Source organism: Polypterus senegalus, chromosome 11, assembly GCF_016835505.1.
Source record: "Polypterus senegalus isolate Bchr_013 chromosome 11, ASM1683550v1, whole genome shotgun sequence".
Classification (NCBI taxonomy): Eukaryota; Metazoa; Chordata; class Cladistia; order Polypteriformes; family Polypteridae; genus Polypterus; species Polypterus senegalus.
The window spans coordinates 154,379,686-154,394,935 of NC_053164.1; positions in this window are offsets into that span (position 1 = coordinate 154,379,686).

Consider the following 15,250-nt stretch of genomic DNA (forward strand, 5'->3'; position numbering starts at 1 on the left):
TATGAAAATAGACACACTTTGACAAACCTTTGATCAAAGTATACATCACAAACAGCCAACAGATCTATAATAAAAAATCTTTGTTGATTGCCATATCAAATTTGATCAGAAATGATTTACCCATATATATCATTATACAGTAATACATTAGAATCAAGATTTGCATTTAAGTCCATTTAAGTATATTATGTTTTTCTACTTGAAAATTTAGTTTGTATTTTCAAAGATCTAGATTCTTAACGCGCACACGTACCGGTCCCGGGACATAACAGCGTTTTAAAAATGTTACAGTAATGTGTGCATGCCCATCTGCCATGCATCTCGACATACTACCCATGAAATGAAACTTCGTCTCATCTTACCGATGATATAAACCATTTTGACACACAACAACCACAGCACTGACACTAAAGCCTTTTTTACAGAAAAGTATATACTTTTAAGAGTTGACTTTCCCTACCTTTGAAGACCCCCTGCAAGTCAAACATCAATATTTTAGTTCAAGATTTTGGAAATCAAAATAAACAGATTACCTGGTTTCAAAAAAGAGACAAATTACAACAAATCTATCAAAATAATTTCAACACATCACTGTTCCTTTGCAATACAATTTGAATACAATTTTGTCAGAAAAATAATAAAGGAAACAAAAAATTGAGCTTCAAAGTCTAATCAATAACAGCTTACTTTCCCAAAATATGGATCAGGTACTTCTCCCAGCTTTGTTCAGGCATTAATCTATTCTTGATGATGAGGCATGTATGCCAGGACATTACTGTAAGCTCTTTAAAAAAAAATAACAAAAAAAATTAACAAAATTTAATAAAGGCGATGACGCAATGAGGATAGTTATACTAGGGAGACAATTCATGGCCACAAAGCTGTGGAGGAACTGCATTGGCCTGGGGCTGAGCTCAGCTGGTAAGCCCAACGATTCAACCTCGAGGGTGCCCTGTGTGCCGCTCAAGGCTAGGATTGGCAACCGAAGCCTCATTCCACCTGACGCAATTGTGCGTCTCCTATAACAATGAACCTCTGACAGCAAGATGCATTGTAATGCATGAATTGTAAAAATATATATAATTTAAAAAGTTCTTCTGTGATTTACTTTTGTACCATTTTTCAGAAAGTATTGATTTATAAGATGCTTATATGTACTGAACTGTAATGCTCGTTATCAAGCGTTTGCACCTGATGCTCCCCCTCACTATATTTTCATATAAAAAGCTGTGGCTCTCCATACAGCTAAGCTATTAACTTTATACTTCTTAGAGTTTTGAAAAATAAATCATTTAAACTAATTTACATCTACAAGATGCTTTCTTATCTTTGAAGAATATATTTAAGATACTGCATTGAAGTCAAATTGCCTGCCTCAGATTGTTTAACCATTGGTTTGGACTAGTGTACTTTTTCTGTGGGACAAGGTCCCAGAGCTCACATGACTCTTTCAGAAATTGTTTGATATGAGCATCTTTTAGTCAAATACCAAAAAAAACAACAAAAAAAAAACACCTGATTAACTGACACAAAAGTTATGAAGACTGAGTGCAAGAATGTGGTAAATTGAACTATAAGAAGTGTATCACTTATGCATTAAATAAGGATGTGTTAAGCTAACCAAACAAATTGTAACCCAATGCAGACACTAAGCTGTAAGAGTGTATTCTTGTAAGAGAAATGTACTAAACTAGTACATACTTAAGGTAGCTTTTGATATTGTATAATCAATTATTATGTGCTGTGCATTAACCGACAGTATAACATTAATCCTTTTATAAGCTGAAAAAAGATTCTTAAATTGTAACTGCCACATAGCCGTTGAAGTGTTGTAACCCTGATGATGCAGAAGAATAGGGAAGTACATGTTTTGCAAAGGGCTGTCCCTGTAAAACTAGTCATAGCTGAATTGCATAGCCTAAGTTGAATAGGGGACCTGGAATTTTGGATATGCAGACAGTTCCTCTTATCTAAAGACTACCGTGTACTTCTCTTGTATTGATCTAATGAGTCATCTTAAGCTACTGTACTTACAAACTCTATGTGACCTCAAAATGAAGTGCAGCGTTTCTTTTTTTCTTCTTGTCAATGAACTTGAGCATAAAGGAAGACAGAGTTCCTGCTAGTAGGCTAGGCTGCCTGTGACAAACTGAGCTGTGAGGTGCTAAAGCCTCTGCCACCAAGGATAAAGAAATTGCTTTTTATTTTTAATTGGTGTCCGCCTTCTGTTGTCCTTGACTTCAGCATCCACACTATTTACAGTGATTTGTCCTAAAAGGGAAGTGTTGTATATCAATCAGAAATGAAAGCACACAATTAAGCATGCTGGACAGTAGTTTTGTTATATTTTCTACCATATAAATTAAGTATGACACCAGTGTCTCCAAACCCTACAACATGAAGTTAAATATATTTTACAGGGAAGCTTTTAATATATGTAATATAATATGTAATAATATAATATATCTTTGCCACTATGTATCAGACAAAGGAAATCACAGCAAGCTGCAATAACAATAATAATTTGACAGAAACTACCTGAATTGTTATTTGAACCTGTCAATGAACTATATCAACTGAAGTGTGTAATGTTAATACAAATAAGAAAATATCACTAGAGGGTTTACACTAGAATTACCAGAGCCTACGAAAAAACTTGTAGATCCGTCCCACCTTAAATCGCTTCTTAAAATTATTCACAGCTCTCTAACAGCGTCTTTTGTCATCTAAATGTGCTGATAAAATCAGGCTGCAAGCAGCCGGCTATTCCATCCCCCCACCAACTTAGAACGTGCACAAACTTCTCCCAACTCATGCCTTGATTGATTTTCTGGGAGTGAAGCGGAGTTTTAGAGTGGAAATAATAGATCCTTATTTGGAACACACGCATTTCATGTGTGTTTCGTTTCTACAGTAATCAGTGTAAACACATTTTTAAAACAGAAACGTTTTTCATATTCTAGTAGTAAATGACAAAATGTAGACATAAACTATATAAAGTATGAAGCCTGAAGTCCAAATATGAAAGAAACACTTTCACAAAAGGTACAAATATAACAGAACAAATGCGCTTTTATTCTAAAGTGTAACTGCAGAAAAAAAAGCCACCTTAGCAGGCCATTCTGACAAATATTCAGTATAACTGGCGCGGTGGCGTGATGGTATCAGCTGCTGACTGAGAATCAAAAGGTCATGAGTTTGATAGCTCCATTTTGAGAAGTGAACTGATCTAATTCTTACTATTTTAGAATAAAAACATACATTTGATTTTTAGTCTGTAACAGCTGGTGTAATTTATGATACTTGTAATGGTTAGCTTTGTTTTTTTTTTTATTCACTTTTCATTCTCTCAGTCGCGTTCAGGATCCTTCCCTAAGCGCCAGATCTGACACTGCTGTTTTCACATAAAGACGCGCTATAGCTCTGCAGTGTATCACGATACATTCTTTTACCAATGCTAGCGAAATGAAGTGTCTGCATGCACTTTTTGTGGCATTACACGTGTATTTTTTTAGCATGTCCGTGGCAAATAAATAACATTCGAGTTATAGCCCGTCTTTATGTGATCCAAATAAATAACATTCGAGCTATAGAATGTCTTTATGTGAAAAATTGGATCACATAAAGATGCGCTACATCTCAAATATTATTTATTTGGAGACGAGCTATAGCTCAAATGTTATTTATTGGAGATGCGCTATAGCTCGAATGCTATTTATGTGGCACGGACATTCTCAAAAAATACATGTGTAATGCCACAAAAAGTGCATGCAGACACTTCATTTTGCTACCATTGGTAAGAGAATGTATCGTGATACACTGCAGATCTAGTGTCAGAGCAAGAATGCACAACGCACATTTGCCATCACTGTACTTTGTATATGTATATGGGAAGCTCTGCATTTTACATGTGCCTTTACACTGTAGGAAGTGAGTAAATAAATAAAGGTAACTCAAGGTAAATAAAGACTGAAGCTTGTTGATGCTGCATCATCTTTTCTTTTTCCATCGCCTTTTCCTGTAAGAAGCGTTGTACACACTTCTCTCTATGCTGTGGTTTCTATTACACACCTGAAAGAAAGAGACAATATATGTGAAAACATCATTGCACAAATGCAATATTATTTGAAAACGAGCAGCGTCAGATCGGGTTTGAATTTATGCTGGCGCTATTACTTAGAGTCAGATCAGAGGGCTGTTCCACGAAGCGAGCTAACCTCAAAATCCAGGCTTATTTCGATAATCCCGGCTTAATTTCTCCAAATTCGGTTCCACCGAACGAGGCTAACCTGAAGCTCCGCTTAATTACTATGTCAACATATGCTCTTGGACAAGCCTGCTCCGTGGCAGGTTAGTTGTGAAGCTTAGTTTAGCTTGATGAATATGATTGGACAAGCCATGTGATGTCACAGCACGACATTCTGCGGGGCTGGGATTATTCTGCTGCTGTTCTCTCCCTCTTTCGCACACATCGACCCTCCAATATAAAATTAATACAGATTACATGCAGGCGATTCTAATTACTTAGAAAGTATAAAATGACAAGGAGTGCATTGAAGGCTTTTATATGAATAACCATGGCGTGCCCATTTATTTATAATCCAGTTGATGAGGGAGCGAGGCTCATTCGTAGAGCTTTAAGGCAACAGGTTCCACAATTACTTCGGCCCAGGATAGATCCGTTGCATTTTGCGGATGATTATTTATACGAGCGCTATAGATTTAGTAGACACAGTATTGCATATTTGTGTCAGTTATTGGAACCTTACATTTCTAAAACACACATCGCTCTAAAGCCCTTACGGTTGCACAGTCTTTGTGTATCGCTTGCGTTATTTTGCCAGTGTTTCATTTCTGTACAGTGTGGGGGATGCTGAACATTTAAGCAAAGCTACAGTGTGCCGTGAAATCAGGAAGGTTTGCGTTGCATTAAAGTCCTTTTTAAATATATTCATTACCTTTCCTGACCACCGAGGAATTTTTGCCATTAAGGAAACTTTCTTTGGAATTAAAGGTGCTTAATCTTTAAACATCTACTCATTTACAGCACATAAATCATTACCTGATAAGTAACTGAATTTAATTTGTCAGGCTTTCCTAACGTCATTGGAGCCATTGACTGTACACACGTGAGGATAAAGGCTCCAGCAGGTCCAACAGAGCCTGATTACATAAACCGCAAATCATATCACAGTATTAATGTACAGGTAAGTACTGATAATATCTCACATTTATATACAAGAGGTGAAAGTGTAGTCATCCAACATTAGCAATGTATGTCATTACCATTTCCTAAAATGTTTCAGATGGTATGCACTGCTGAACATCTAATTTCAAACATTGTGGCAAAATGGCCAGGATCAGTACATGATGCCAGAATTTTTCGCGAGTCTTCACTGGCTCAAAGCCTCAGACAAGGCAAGTCAACTAAAAGTCACAAATATACTATAGTTTATTATACTACAGTCTAATGTGTTTACTTTCCATTATAGGAATTTTTCCTGGTGTGCTGCTTGGTGATAGAGGATACCCATGTCTACCGTTTCTTCTCACACCATATACAGATCCTGCAACACAAGCAGAAAGACATTTCAACCATGCCCATTGTAAGACAAGGGCACGCATTGAAACAACATTTGGACAGTTAAAATCCAGGTTTAACTGCCTGCGGCATCTCAGAGTTACACCAGACAGAACGTGTGACATTGTAGTAGCCTGTGCAGTTTTGCATAATGTGGCAATACTGCAGCAGGAGCGTATGCCAATAATGACGCATTCTTCACTTGCTGCCAGGACCTTTTCGTTCCACTCATGTTGCTCCTGAAACCAAGCATTATTAATAATTACAATTATATATCACTTTTTATCCAAGATGAACCCATATAATTAACATGCTGTCCTGTTTATCAATGTGTTAAAATAACCTTAAAGTACCTTACAACTGGTAACAAAATGCATATGTAAAAGGAAATTTTAATGACTATACATTTTGAAGGCTTGAAACTGTTCTCATTTAGTTGTTAAATAGTTTGACATCCTTAACACAAAAGTTACTAAAATCATGTTCTTACGCATTTAACTTGTCAGCTATTACATACAACATGCTGGCGGTGATCAACGCACATTTTTAAAAAAGCTTGTGATAGTACAAGCAACCGGCCACCTGCATGCTCCTGCCGCACTGAATAAGCTCACGCCTTCTAGTGCACGATGTCAGCGCAACAGCGGAATAAAAAGAAGGAGACAAATACATGTCACATTTTAAAGAAATCATTTTATGACCTGAACAGTACCAATCAGAAAACATTGTTGCACTAATGCAACATTATTTGAAAACGAACAGTGTCAGATCAGCTGTAAAAGTATGGCATTTCTAAATGTTTGCTTTTTTTCAGTCTGATTCTCTCAATCAGACTGTATATTTGTTTCTTTTTCAGTGCACTTATTCAGTGCGTGCAAGAACATGCAGGTGGCCAGATGCTGTGTGCTACAACATGCTTGCGTTGATCAACACACATTTTTTAAAAAAGAAAGAGACAAATATATGTGACGTTTTGAAGAAATCATTTTATGACCTGAATAGTACCAATCAGAAAATATTGTTGCACTAATGCAATATTATTTGAAAACGAACAACATCAGATCAGCTGTAAAAGTATGGCATTTCTAAATGTTTGCTTTTTTTCAGTCTGATTCTCTCAGTCAGACTGTATATTTGTCTCTTATTCAGTGCACTTATTCAGTGCGCGCAAGAACATGCAGGTGGCCAGATGCTGTGTGCTACAACATGCTGGCGGTGATCAATGCACATTTTTAAAAAAAGAAAGAGACAAATATATGTGACGTTTTGAAGAAATCATTTTATGACACGATTTACCTTTATTTATTTACTTACTTCCTAAAGCCTAAAGTCACAAGTAGTGTGCAGAGGGCATGCTCAAAAATGTGTGTAACGCCACGAAAAGTGCCTGCTGACACTTTAGTATGCAAGCAATGGTATGTGCATTCTTGCTCCGATGTAGAAGGGAGCTGAGTTTACCTCTGTTATAACGCGTCTATGTGAAAACAGCAGTGTCAGATGCAGGGGTGGGGTGAGTTTGGGCTTGTGAACGTGGCTGAGATAATAAAACTGACTAAAAAAAACCATAAAAAACCAAAGCTAACCTTTACAAGTATCATAAATTACACCGGCTGTTACAGACTGAAATCAAATGTATGTTTTTATTCTAAAATAGTAAGACTAAGAGCAGTTTACTTCTCAAAACGGAGAGGTGCAGGATTAAACTAGTGCCCTCTTGATTCTGAGTCAGTAGCTGATTCTATTACACCACAGAGGCAGTAATAATGAATAGCTGTCAATGTCGCTTGTTAAGGCGGCTTTTTGTTTCTGCAGTTATATTTTTGAATAAAAGCGCAATTGTTGTGTTAGATTTGTACCTTTTCTGAAAGTGTTTCTTTCATATTTGGACTTCAGGCTTCATACATTATATAGTTTGTGCCTACATTTTGTCATCTACTACTAGAATATAAAAAACGTTTCTGTTTTAACAATGTGTTTACACAGATTACAGTAGAAACGGAACAGACATGAAATGCGTGTGTTCCAAACAACAATCTATTATTTCCACTCTAAAACTCCACTTCACTCCCAGAAAATCAATCAAGGCATGAGCTGGGAGAAGTTTGTGCACGTTCTAAGTCGGTGGGGGTTGGAATAGCCGGCTGCTTGAAGCCTGAGTTTATCAGCACATTTAGAGGACAAAGGACGCTGGCGGAGAGGTGTGAAGGGATTTAAGAAGCGATTTAAGGTGGGACGGATCTACGAGTTTTTTCGTAGGCTCTGGTAATTCTAGTGTTAAGTGTCAGATGTTTGGTAGACTCACAACAATGTACAACGCAACGTTACCTATGTACTTCAGCTCAGTGTTTCAAACCATGCTCCACGCTTCAATCCCAAAGCACATGTCAGCTCAGTGTTTTGAAATGCGCTTCATTCCCAGTGCACATGTCAGCAAAGTGTTTTGAATCATGCTCCATGCTTCGTTTCCATTTCCACTGCGCATGTTAGCTTACTGCTTTGAAATGCAATGGGTGAATGACGCATTTCAAATTCTTATTCATCAAGCTATGTTTGAGTTACACATAGCATAACCAGATTTCATAAACTAGTCAGAACTGTCAGGCGAAATACATGTTTGCTGATGATCAATACATTTTAAACGATTGTGCCCAATAATATTTAGTGTACTTAGTGAAGAAGGGGCTTGAGTTGCCTCGAAAGCTTGCATATTGTAATCTTTTTGTTAACCAATAAAAGGTGTCATGTTACTTCTCACTACAATGGCAGGATTCATAAACTTCAAGTGGCAACAACAGAAGTGAGCTGCCTTCTACAAATTAGTCATTGCATTTTGATGGCAGTTCTAAGTGTCAAATGACCTTCCACAGTATCTCTCAAAATTATTTTGTCAGTTTAGGTTATAAATATATTGCTCCTGATCTTTTTTTTTTAACTTAGGTAACTCATTATTCAGACTTGAACTCAAGTTTGCACTAAGTGAAGAATATGAAAAACAGCCCCTTTAGTCAGTCAAGCCACAGGAGAGCACAGTCAGCACCTGTGACAGATTTGATTTTGACAGGGTCTTTTCTTCACAGCAAATCCATTAATTTTGAGCTCCACAAAATATTTTGAAGTATTAATAAATGAAATATGTACTTGTTTCTTCAGCTATATATGGTTGAGGTAGCATCACCATGGAGACATTGAAATAACATTATACACAAAACAAATAAAAAAAAAACATAAAATGTAAATCAATAGCAAAGGTAACGATATGAGCATAGATAAAGAATCAAAAAATGAACAAAAAAGATAGATACCAGGAATGTCAACCGCAGCCAGGGGAGGAACCCATAAATGTAACAGTGAGCACCTGCCATTGAATCGGTGGGGGGCAAGCCTTAATGAATTTATGCTGTCTGCAACAAATTTTACTGTTCTGATTTTTAATTCTGTTAATTTTGGTTCACCGACAAAAGCACGATTGACATATGAGCGCAGACAAAAACGCGATAGACCAATGAGTGCCGACAAACTTGCTAACTGGTTTTCAACAAATGTGCACCGACAAAATCAAGAGAGTGGGATGTGTACATGCACATTATATACACATTATGTGCTAGGTTATAACTGTTATAACTGCTGATGGCATGCCGCGAACAAATAACTCAGTCGAGGGTTGGCATGACGCGTCTTATACAAAGCGGAATTACCAGCATTCAGGCAGCCAGCAAGTCTAAATACACTCAACTATCAAGACATCTTGCTGCAATTCTTCCTACATATGCAGGGCATGATCTTAAGGACTATCTGCGTGACGTGCTGATGGCATGCCGCAAACAAATAACTCAGTCGAGGGTTGGCATAACACGTCGTATACAAAGCGGAATTACCAGCAGTCAGGCAGCCAGCAAGTCTAAATACGCTCAACTATCAAGACGTCTTGCTGCAATTCTTCCTACATATACAGGGCGTGATCTTAAGGGCTATCTGCGTGCTGTGTCTCATAATATTGACTTCTAAAATAAACATTATTATATATGCTTTAAACTAGTAATTTATATTTAATGAAACTTAGCTATTTTTTGGGTGCGATTTTGACGCTGCGTTTTAATCCGCGCTATTTTGTTGCTACTCATATGTCTATTGCGCAAATGTCGGGTTACTGTTAATTTTATCTTAGGGAGGCATGGTGTTAAGTACTGTTGCCTCTCAGCTCAGGTCATATATTTAACCACAACACTTGGTTCTACGCAGTTGAAGATGTTTCCCTAACCTTCGGGGAAACTTAAAAGACCTATGCTCTATTATAACTCAATACTTGTTTAGTTTCTCCTTCCCTACTGACTTTAATGCATTTGGCTGAGTTCCCAAACATTTCCAGGATTTCACTGAACACGCGGCAAAGTGAATTTAGAGTGGTTCGCTCATCACTAGTGATATATTTTGTGATTTGTTATGACTTAACACAACATATGAGATAGCTATCATTCTACTTGTATTTATTCCATTTTATTTTTTAAAAATACCTACTGCACAGCCTCCTGACAAGTACCTTATGCATAGGTTCTGAGAGTAAAGCTGTGTTATTGCATTGCATGAACAAATGATCACTGCATAAGCTGTGATCAAAATGTCTTGGATCTAACTGTGTATATTTTAAATTCATCTTAACATCTTTACATGTATGTTACTGCAAGGTATCATTTGTATAAGTGCAGTTCATATGAAATACTGCAGAACTTAGAGAACTTTGCTTGTTCCCATACATCGTCAAAAGAGCAATTTTGCTGCCTTTTAAGGAATTATACTTAATCTACACAAGTTTAAAATGGTTACAACCTTCAGACCGACAATGTGTTTGGAAACCAATGACTTTGCTCACTTGAATAATATTGACATATTTTACTATTCGGAGTGGATACTTTGAGGCTAGGGATCTGCACTGGCAATAGAAAGGTTGCCAGTTTGAATCCTGTTAAGTGCCACAAGTGATTCCACTCTGTTGGGCCCTTCAGCAAGGCTCTTAACCTGCAATTGCTCCAACTTGGGTATGACATTAACCTGCATCCAGCCCTGCAAGGAGATCCTCCAACTTGCGGAGAAAACCTGGGGGTTGGTGGAAGGATTGGCACTCCAACCACTGTAAAAAACCTCACACTGCTCCACTTCATTCAAATTAGTGTGGTGCTGAGGTGTCACCCGTTGCACAGCTGCACTTAGTTCATAATTTGGGATCCTGAGGTGGTTTGTCATATGGTGAGTTTGGCAATGCACTGTATCAGTATCTATCTCTCAATATCTGTATTTCTCTTTCTCATAGCATTCTAGTAGATCAGACAGTATTTTAAATAAAAGACAATGAATCCACAGCAAAATAAATTTGGTGTATAAAGGGGGATCACTTTATTTCACTGCCATGTAAAAGTTATTTTGGCTTTGTTATGCATAAGCAGAGTGTTACAGATTAGCCAGAGTTTTATCCCTATATTAGATGCACTTTCTTTTTATGTATTTATTTTGTTATCATTTAAAGTTGAAAATTGTTTTTTTTTATTTGCTATATATTGAATATTGTTTTATTTATTGTGCTGTTCATATTCTACTCTGTATTTATTCATCTGCTTTGTTTTTATTTGCATTGCTCCCTTTTATGTGAAGCCTGTAAATGCAGGTGGATGATTATTATAGCTGTACAAACATTGAAGCAGCAGCTTATACTGCAGCTTCAGCATTGCATTTTGGCTTTATATAGTAGTTTCTCGATTTGGTGTTTCTCTGCTGGATCTACTAACTTTTACCCTTACTTGTCTTTAAAGTTCTCTTTTTGGTTTATGTTTTATTGAATTTGTTTAATTTATAATGTGTCTATTCATTTTTTATCCTTTTTCTTGCCTTGCCTTTTTAGGCCTTTTCCCAGATTTATCAAGAAATATTTAAATGTTAAAGAACTTTGTTTTTCTGTGTCCTTTGTACCAAAAGTTTATGGATTTCCTCTCCTGTGTTCTGGACATATTTTGGAATTTGAACTTTTAATAAGCTTTAAGCCAGCATTTTTTAACTTTTAAGTATCTGCAACCTGAGTTTTCATAACAGTTTTAATCGCGCCCACCTAAGGTTTTTTGGAAAGGAGCCCACTAATACCAATTTGTTCTTTTTTAATTAATGATATATCATAGATGCATATTTTATTATACCTACTTAGCTTTCATCGACATTTATCTAACTCTGTATTTATTTTTCTAGTATCAGAATGCAATTTAAGTTAATTTGATTTGGTTTCAATAAATGTATTTTTCATATTTTCGATTTTTGTTTTCTTTTTTCATATCTTTGCGTCCCCCTTTTTGTTACTTCGCATCCCCCTAGGGGGGCCCGCCCCACAGGATGAGAACCATTGCCTTAAGCCCCATTTTTAACCTGGAAGTGTTGATTTGAATTAGGAGTTAGATTGCTAGGAGTTAAACCTTTTTGTGGTCTACAGTAATAATTTTGGCACCTTTATCTGTTGTATCCACTCATCTGGAATTTTGGCCATATGGTTTGTAGGTATTAAGCTCCAATCTTTAATGTAATGTGCAGTGATCAAAATACAAGGTGGCATATTGATGCTGGACTAAACATCTGTTGTCGACAATCTACTATAGCCACGTCTTTTGCAATTCTTTCTTGCATTTTGTTGTAGAGCTGTCAGATGGAAATATTGGAAAATATACTGGTTTATACTGTTTAAATTATACTATTTCTCAAGCTAAATAAGATACCATGGGATACTTCTCATAGGCACTAGCTACCTGTACCACTGTCTGCAATCCTGACTGCATTCCATGTTTACTTTGTTAACATCTTATCCATCACTATGGTCTCCTGACTGCATCCATTTTACTGCACTGCATTTTACTGTCCCACTACCTATTGGTCTAAACCACCTTTTTAGATAACTGCCTGATATTACCCCCTTCTCATGCATGTGTCACCTACCAAGTTACTCATGAGAATCCTTATACTATCCATTTCCATTCATAGCAATCACAGATGCCTACTGAATACCTGCCATTCCAGTATGACCCTGCAGCACCGATTCTGCCAGTTTATATTTATTTTTTTTATCCTTCTGCTTAATTTAAACTTGTGAAAAACAAAATAAAGCAAAAATGAATTTGAGCGGTAGTCTGGGGTGAATTTTATTACACTAAATAGACATATTTACATTCTTCCATCCATCCAACCTGCTACATCCTAACTACAGGGTCATGGGTGTCTGCTGGAGCCAATCCCAGCCAACACAAGGCACAAGGCAGGAAACAAACCCTGGGCAGGGCGCCAGCCCAGCACAGCATATTTACACTAATTTGTAATTTTATCACATGTGCGCTCACTTCCCATTTCAACAAAGAACAAGAAGTGACCCCTGTGACACCTACAAAAAATTATAATTGAAAAACCAATCCACAGAGAGAAAGAATATACAGTCCTCAAATGCAAGATTTGTTTGATATGGGAACCAAAATACAAAGTCTCATTTAAAATAAATGAGCAAAAGACTGGGGAATCTTATAGAACCAATGGCCACAAATGTAAGTCACCAAATCAAACATGTGAAAGATGACACATCTATGTGTTTTTATGTTCTTTATTAAATGTTGATATAATGTAAGCATTCATATTCTACTAGGTTCTTGACATTTTGCCAACACTATATATTTTTTAAATACTTCAATCAATTTTGTAGTGTTAATACTAGAGTATTTTCATTTTCTATAATACTAGCATATATCTTTTGTCTTTTTTATTCAACTCCAGTCTTTTCAGTTGGAATTCGGCTCAGTAAATTGCTTTTAGCCATAATTCTAATACTTCATATTGAATCAAGCTTTAATTCTGTAATCTTATTATTAATAAGGTTTGCATTTAAATATAGACATTTGACTGTTTCTGTTGCTGTTACATTTCTTTCCTGGCTATGTATTTTCTCCTGCAGTATTTTTATCTGAATATCATTTAATTTTGTCTAGTTTATCATTTTTATTATGTGCTCCGACCTTCATGTGCCCATACCTGCTAGTTTAAATAAGTGCTAATTACTGTTCCTAGTACAGGAGTAAAGGTTCAGCCCTTAACAACTGAGCATGTAGATCACATCTATGAATTAATCTAAATGCCTCATAAATCTGAAACTCCTTCCTTTGTATCAGGCTTGCAGTCATGCATTAATCTTTGTGATTTGTGTTTGTTGACCTGGTGCTTACATACTGCATGTGGAGCTGGCACCAGCCTTGAGAAGACTACCATGGTTATTTGGTTGACATTTTTTACATTCTAAAAAGAGCATTATATTTTTCTCCTGCTGTTATTTGTACTGACAATGAAAGGCAAAAACTAGATCATTGTCCAGTCTAGTCTAGTCTAGTTCAGTCTAGTCTATATACCCATAGCTGTTACTTCAGTAACAGCTTATCACCCTGGCCATAATATCGCTGAGCTCCAGGAGACCTGATCCTACATGCTCTGCACTGTGTACTGTACCCACCAACTGGTTTATGTGTGTTTTACAGGTTCGTTACTTATTCAACCCTTATCTTCTTTACTGTATTTATATATTAATGCTGTTTATTTGTTTATTAATTTATTTGTCTTCTGCTACTCTTATTTACTGTATTTATTTTACATCACCGCAACTGTGACATAAGAACTTTACTGTGCTCTGTAATGTATGTAACCATAAAGATCTCTAATCTAATTTAATCAAATTAGTAAATGTAAATGCTTTCTTTACGATCTTCATATGCCTTTCATAAATGTAAAGAGTATCGAGAGGGACAGACACAGAGACATGGACATCTTGATTTTTTGCATAATTAGCAATGAGTTTTTAGAAAGCATTTGATAAGGTGCCACATGAGAGGTTAAATAAAGCCTGCTATATGAATGGTCAGAAAATTCAGATTTTTCAAGATTGAACTGTTTATTGGATCTTTTTGAAAGTTCAAAAAAAAAAGTTTAAAATATTACCTGGGAATATGTTTTTTTTTTTTTTGTATCACATTTGAAACACCAGGGGCCTCATGTATAACGACGTGCATAGAATTCGCACTATAACATGGCGTAAGCACAAAAGCTGAAATGTGCTTATGCACAGAAAAATACAGATGCAGGAATCTGTGCGTTTAGCGAATACCAAGTGGAGGCAAAGGAAAAACATACTATTTGTTTAATTAAACCGTGGTATGATCAATAAAAGGAAGTTGATCGAGTGACATAGCGTGTTGGAGAAACTTGAAAGCTCACGTTCACAAAGTTGCACAGTGCCGGAAATAAAAAAGAAGTCACATATCAAAGTCGCAGTGAAAACTTCATCTTGAAATCATTTAATTAACCAGTTTCTCCAATCACATCATAATTAAAGTAGCACGTTAAATGCTTTGTTTTGTATGTGATCTTCTATGTGCTCTATGTGTGTGAATCACTACTCGCGTCTTAAACTGGCTCTCTTCCTCCGACTGGAGACAGTATCCATTACATTTGTTATATTACAGCTCTGAATAACTAAAATACTGAGATGTACATGTGATATCATTTTCATGATGATAGGAGTTAAAGCACGTTATTAAACATGGGTTTCACGACGCAGTGATTGTGCGCGACCTTCAATGAAATTATTTATTGCAGCAGTACTCAGGGACAGCT